Here is a 6,000-nt window from a genome sequence, read left to right on the forward strand (position 1 = left end):
TCAGCTTTTATGACACAGATGGAGCCACAGACTAAAGGGCGAACATCTCCCTTTGTCACTGTTCCACTTTGCCCCTGTGAGGAGGCTGCTTGATGAAGAGATGCCTGTTATACCAGTGACTGTGGGTGGGGTGCAGGGTCAGATTTAATAAAAGGCCTTCCAGACACGACCCTTCCTTCATTCATTCATGCATGCATTCAGCAGCCGTTGACTCAGGGGCCACGGTGTGCCAGGTACTGTTCTGGATGCTAGAGATATGGCAGGGAATGAGACAGAAAGGTGTGCAGACCAGAAAGGCCACACTTGTCACTTAGGACAGGTAATTCCAAGAGGTCTTGACAGAGAAGTCAATAGAAAACCACCTCACCCAATGCTGCAAGTCTGTATGAAAAGCACAAGGAAAGCTCTAAGCCTTTGCAAAACTGTAAGAAATAATTACCATATTAGACATTTTAGGGAAAACTAAAAAAGAAAAAAAAAGGTTAGAAAAGGAAGGAAAGGAAAGAAACAGAGAAAAGGAAGAAGAAGAAAAGTCCATAAAAATAGAAAAGACAAGGAGGTCGATTTTGGACCAATAGAAAAAACATTTGGAGACTTCGAAAAATAAAATGAATAGGAGTGAGCTCCCCGTCATTGGAAAGTATTCAAGCCAGTGCTAGATGACCTCTGGTCTAGACTGATTTACAGGCCAGTCATTAATTGGGCAAAGGATTGACAGGGTGACTGAGTTGGTGCCGTCCCAGTTCTACAGTTCTGGGAACCAATTTTCAGAGTTGAATCCAAAGATCTTAGGAGACACCCTACCTCTGGCCTTCAAGGAGGGAGGCTGCCTGTCACCTTCCCTGGCCTCCCAAGACAAGAGCTTATACCTCATTTTAACGTTAAATAAAGAACAGCATCTTATCTCTTTTGGAATGCAAAACTGTGAATTTGACTGAAATATGCAGTTTTCATTATGTTAAAAGATCTACTCATTACAATCAGGATAAGAGGATGTGAATAAGACAAATTGATCACCACTTTAAATGTATTAATCAGCTTGCAACTCTTGTCACCAGTCAAAACAGAACAGCCAGACATTTATTCTGTCTCAGTTGAGTTTCTGAGCCCGATCCCAGGAGGTCACAGCATCAGCGTGCCTCCCAATACAGTTTCTTGGGAAACAGTCACAACACAATGCGAAAGTTCCTGTCTGCTTAGAACTGGACTAAGCAGACAGAATTAAATTTGTTCACTCATTCCACAAATATTTATTGAGCACATACTATGTGCCAAGCATTGTGTAAGACACTGGAGTTGCAACAATAAATCAAAGCTGGCCCTGGCCCTCCACATTTCCCCAGTTTTATAGGGCAGACAAATGTTTAAGCAAACAATTGCAATAAAGTGTAACTGGGGATAAATCAGTGGTCTGCATAAACTTTTATAGGACTAGGGAGATTGTGGTTGTGGCTGGATGGCCAGGGGTGAAGGATGCTTTGTGTAGATGCTGTCTAAGCTTTAGTCGGGGAGAGAAAAAAAGGTTCTAGTGAGAAGAAAGGCTATTTCATCCCCAGAGTCAGGACACAAGAGGTGTGGTAAGGAGGCTTGAACACTAAGGTCAAGAACAACATGTCCTCTGCTAGTCTGAAGGGGGAAACATGGGGCATTGGTAGTTCAGTGGTAGAATTGTCACCTTCCTTGTGAGACATCTGGGTATGATTCCTGGCCAGGGTACCTCAGCGGGGGCTCAAGCATCAGTGAGCAGGTAGGAAGGGGATGGAACCACCCAGAAGGGAGAGAGCAGTATATAAGATTTCTCTCATGTCTTTACTGCAAGTCTCATGGAAAATGTGGAGCAGCTCTTTGGGGTTGAGAAAAGCCAGGTCTCTTCTGGCATGGTCTTCTTTTACTCCAGGCAATCCATGAAGTCAAACAATCAATCCACTGAGTTGAACTTTACAAGCTACTGATTTTTTTTACTATTATTTTAGCTTCGATTATCTGCTGTTGATGATTCCATTATGGGGAGGAAGAGAGGTGTAAACTCGATCTAGGGGCCTCTGGAGCAGGGCATTTATCTGTCTTTATGAGGCTGCTAGAAACCATAATGCATGTTTTATTGGCCCATTCTCATTTTTAATCTGCTTTGATAAGATCACTATGCTAGAAGGATATAGAAACTCACTGGCAGGCCCAGCCCAGGAGAGAGACAATGATACTGGCTTAGGAAGGATTTGCTTCTTCAGGTGGGGGTCCTGGGGAGTTCCCTGGGTGTGGGCTCTTAGGCTCCTGCGCAGTCAGAGCATGGCCCTGCACCACCTTCCCAAATATCCCTTCTGTATGGCTAGTCCCGCCCCAGCGCCTCTCCTTCAGCCCACATTATTAGCAGCATTTTCCAAATAAGAATTACATGCAGAAAATACGATAAAATGGAACAGAAATAGACAATGTTCCAGGCACAGATCCTAACTCTGAGAGCCAAAGGTTGATCACACTGGGCTTGGTTCCCTGCTCCAACCCCATCATTCCCAGCCTTCACCGTCCCCGACTCTCTCCAACCTGGTTTTATCAATAGTATTCCCAGCTTCAGTTCCCTCACTGGAAGAAGGAAAGAGCATGAGTACTTACTGAGTACCACCAGTTGCTGGCAAGTCAGCTCCAATTCACCGCAACCCCGTGTGTGTCAGAGTAGAAGTGCACTCCATAGGGTTTTCAATGGCTGTAATCTTTTGAAAGTAGATTGCCAGGGCTTTCTTCTGAGGTGCCTCTTGGTGTATTTTAATCAACGACCTTTCAGTTAGTAGCTAAGCACTTAACCATTTGCCCCACCCAGGGACTACTATTTACTGAGTAAGCCGACACAATTAGTTCTTGCTGAATCTCTACCTGATCCCCTCCATTGTCTGGGCTCCTTTGCAGCTAGGTTGGGACCATATACCTGATCAATAGCCTGTGAGTGGAAGTAATTTGTATTACTTCTAGTTCAAAGATGTTAAGAGTGGGTATGAATTCTCTATACTCTCTTGCCCTTCCACACTGTAGGAAGTAAAGAATATCAAGATATCAGAGTCGAAATGTAGAAATAGCCCTCATCCCTGAGGCACTGTTAGAAAAGAGCCTCCAGCAGAACTGCCTGAGGGACTTTGTTGAGTTAAACCACTGACATTTGGCATTATTTGTTTTTGCGATGTAGTTTCACCTAGCCTGACTAATATGCCCAGCCCTGCACTAGCTTCTTTCCTATAAATTATCTGAAACCAATCTTATGATCTCATATGTCTGTTCCAGGAGAGTTCTACCCTAGTGCACTTTGGAAATTCTGCTTCTTCCTGTGCATGCCTCCAATCTCCAGATCTTACGCTGGAGCCCCTGGCTTGAGGGGCTCTCAGGTCCTGCCTGTTCCCAAGCATGCTTCTGAGAATCCAGGCTGCTCTCTTGACCTGGAAGTCACTACCTTTTCCCCTAGACTTGACAATCTCTGGAGCCTGGAAGAGCCACAATTTTTACTGAGTTTAGTTTACTGGAAGGTGATTGAATAGTATATAAAACATTAACTTTTAAGCCAGATGAACCTGGGTTCAAATCTTATCTTCAACACTTCATTCATTCATTCATGCACAACACATAAAATTTTGTTAAGCCTCAAATGTACATCTCAAGCCTAGACCTCTACTCTGAACTCCAGACACAAGTATGCTCTTTCTACTTTGCATCTCAAACACAATTATAGCTCACAATCCCAAGAGCTTCTACCAGGTTCCCCTCCTCAGTAAGCTGTGTCTCTGTAAGCCTCCAGATGTTTAAGTCAAAACACAGGGGTCATCCTTGACACACTCCTCTCTCTCCTCCCCCTATAAACTAACCATCACCAAGTTCTATAGATTCTACTCCAAATACCCCTTGAGTTCTTATCTCTAGTCCTATATCCACCATCTTGTCCAAGCTTCTATTCTGTCTCACATGGACTAGATAAATAGCCTCTTTGCTCTACTCCTAATTGTCTCACTCTAATCCATTCCCTACCCAGCAGCCAAAGGATCTACTCAGAGCATTTTAGAGGCTTTGTGGAGCCCTGTGTGATCTGTGCCCCCTCTTCTGACCTTACTGACCTCCTTCTCCTTTCTGTGTCAGTTACTCCAGCCTTCTTTCGGCTCCTGATCAGTTCTCAAATATGCCCCATCCTGCCTCTGCCTGGCCCCTTCCCTGGTCTGGCCACTTTCTGCCATTCTTTCCAAACTGAAAAATTACTCTTTCAGAGATGCCTTCCAATGTAGACTTGGCAAGGACTACCCACAGTGTCTGGCACATAGTATGTGCTCAATATATACTGTTGAATGGATGAGGGATTATTTACTGAGTGGAAGGCAGGGTGCTAGGTGCTCCCACTGCACTGCTGAGCAGGGACCCTGACTTCAGTGATCAATTAAAATGGACCCTATTGTAAGAAAAGCTGTGAGAAGTCCATATTTGTAAGACATCAGAATGGGTGTGTGGTCGATATAAAAATGGACAGATTGCTTTAACACAGGCTTCTTCCCAGGGATCCTTTAATAGCTAACATTTACACTGTCCCTACTATGTGCCAGGTACTGTGTATGAATTAACTCATCCAATCCTCATGAGGAGCCTATGAGAGACTTTTGGGCCCATTTTACAGATGAGGAATCTGAGGCACAGAGAGGTTCAGTGGCTTGCCCGTGGTGACACAGCTAATAAGTGGCAGAGTCAAGATTCTAACCTGGGCTTTCTGCACCCAAGTCTGTGTTTTTAGCCACTTTGTTCTACTGCTAGAAAATGCTTTTCAGCGGTTTCCAAAATAGGAGATGATTAACAGGTGAATATTAGGCCTGCATCTCGGATTTCCAGTTGCCAGTTCCCGACGCGTCGACTCTGACTCATGGCAACTTCGCGCGTATCAGGGTAGAACTGCGCTCCACAGGGCTTTCAGTGTTTATTTTGGGGAAGTAGATCCCCAGGCCTTTTTTACATGGCACCTCTGGGTAGACTCAAACCTCCACCCTTTCAGTTAGCAGCCAAGCACATTAACCATTTGCAGCACCCAAGGTCTCTGCATCTCAGATGGACATCTGAATTAGGGACTTGTCACAGAGACTCTCAGGGAGATCTTGTGACATAGCTAGGACATCACACTTGCAATGATCAGGAAGCTGGGGAGACTTGCTTTCTAGTCCCGAACCGTTGCCAACTTATTGTGTGGTGTTGGCAGACATTTCACTGTCTCTGAGGCTCTGCGGCTTCTTCCTTCGTAAAAATAAAGGGTCGGACTAGTTCATCTCCAAGGAGCCCTCATATTTAATACTCCAGGATTGTATATGTCTCTAAGGAACAACATTAAATCGAACCCCAACTCCGCCCTCATTCATTTCCTAGGAATTAACCAGAAGCACCCACTTCCGGGCTATCATTTAGGTAGAGTGAGAGTTGACCAGTGAATAATAGAAGGAGAGACAAAGACCAAATGGAAGAAAGAAAAGGGGTAGAAAAAGAAGTGAGGAAGGAAAGGAGCGGGTGGGCCAAAGAAGAGGAACAAGAAGGAGATGGACAGAGTGAGCCTGGCAAGCCAGCCCGCCTCCACCAAGCCTCCCTGAGTTCTGAGTAAACAGCAGGTATATCAAAGTTTGCAAATTGATATAGTTGCCTCTGGCAGTGACTACAGCAGTCAGAGGCTTTTGACTTAATCTGAGCCCAGAGAGAGAAATGAAAAGGACGATTTAAAAGCCACCAGATACGGGGAGCAGAGATTGCAGATACAGAACAATAAATGTCCTGGTCAAATTGCCGATTGGAGTGTCTGTATTAGGCCGTGTTTGTGGTCTCTGCGTGTAGAGTGATGGAGAGCCTAGATTGTGGTTGGGGAAGTCACACAACAATGGGGCCTGATGTTTTGTTTCCACTTTTCAAAGGCACTCTTTTTTTTTTCCTCCCAGTGATAAGGCCCAGGAAATGGTTAGTGACATGCTCGTGGGAACCTATGAAAAAGAATACACGCTGTATCAA

The sequence above is a fragment of the Elephas maximus genome, chromosome 7 (genome assembly GCF_024166365.1).
Source record: "Elephas maximus indicus isolate mEleMax1 chromosome 7, mEleMax1 primary haplotype, whole genome shotgun sequence".
NCBI classification, from domain to species: domain Eukaryota; kingdom Metazoa; phylum Chordata; class Mammalia; order Proboscidea; family Elephantidae; genus Elephas; species Elephas maximus.